This window comes from Entamoeba invadens (assembly GCF_000330505.1).
Source record: "Entamoeba invadens IP1 unplaced genomic scaffold scaff_1105074724689, whole genome shotgun sequence".
Classification (NCBI taxonomy): domain Eukaryota; phylum Evosea; order Mastigamoebida; family Endamoebidae; genus Entamoeba; species Entamoeba invadens.
The window spans coordinates 106687-108154 of NW_004443696.1; positions in this window are offsets into that span (position 1 = coordinate 106687).

Here is a 1468-nt window from a genome sequence, read left to right on the forward strand (position 1 = left end):
ATATTATTTATTTTAGTTTTATATAAATAATTTATTCGTTTATTTTTTGGTAATATTTTTCAAAATCAACAATAATAGCCAATAACACCAAAGAGACAATTATTTATTTTAATTTATATGATTGTTCAATATCAATAAATTTATATTAGAAGACACAAATTAATTATTATTATGTTATTTTATAACAATAAAAGGAAATCAAATAAAGTAATTATCAAATGGAAGATTATCATTCCGAACTCCACCAAGTTAAAAGTCAGAAACCTACGAAAAATGGAATTTACAAAATGTTACCAGTTGTAGACAATTTTGTGTTTTATCCACAAAATGATTCTTTAACGGTGTTCAAATGTAGGGAGTGTGATGTAAAAATAATTGTTACACAAATGCATGGTAAGGGAAATAATATCAAATACATTGATTACAAATTCAATTATTCTGAACACACCAGACACTCTTATTTTCCTTCTATTAAAAATGAAGGTAATGGTGCAATTCGTGATATTATTAGTAATGGAACCAACATACTAATGTCTGCAACAAAACTAATGGACCAATATAATAACGACCATCCCAATGACAAGCGAAGACAGACTTCAATTAGAAGAACCTTTAATCTTAAAAAAGCAGAAATGATAGAAGATAAAATGAAAGAGTTATTGGAAAGTGGAAAATACACAACAAAAGAAGATGATAACGTGATTATTCTTATATCAAACGAAAAAGTAACTCAACTTAAAGAAAGAAAATTGATTTATTTGTGTATGGATGGTACATTTAATTCTGCACCAAATACATATCAACAACTTTACACTATCCACGCAATTTTATCTAATGGACAGTATTTTACTCTTGTTCACGCTTTAATGACAAAGAGACGAAAGAGTGATTATGATACACTTTTTAATTATATCAATTTGCATTTTAAAGAAAAGTGGGACAGTTATTTATTTAATGAAAACACAAGTATTATGCTTGATTTTGAAATTGCAGTTATAAATTCAATTTCCAAATTTCACTGTAATGTGCATGGATGTTATTTCCACTTTACACAATGTATCTGGAGAGCAGTACAAAGGTTATCATTGGCCAAACTACATTTCCCTTCTTCAAACGTTTGGACAATAGTGAACGATTTAAAACTTCTGGCTTTCGTAAAACCATCTGAAGTCAATAAACAATTTGAACAAATAGTCGAAAGAATTCCATCTTATAATCTTGACAAAAATACCAGCATTTCAATTAATGATTAATTAATTATTTCAGGGATAATTGGTTGTTTAAATGGCCGATGAAACCGTGGTCACAATTTAACCAACAATTGAGAACAGACAATTTGAGTGAGTCGTACCATTCAGCTTTGGTTAAAAGGCTTAATTGTAAAAAGCCAACACTCAATACACTATTGATTAATTTAATGAAAAGAGAAGAAGCAGATCTTAAAAAACTCGAACAAATGACAGAGGGT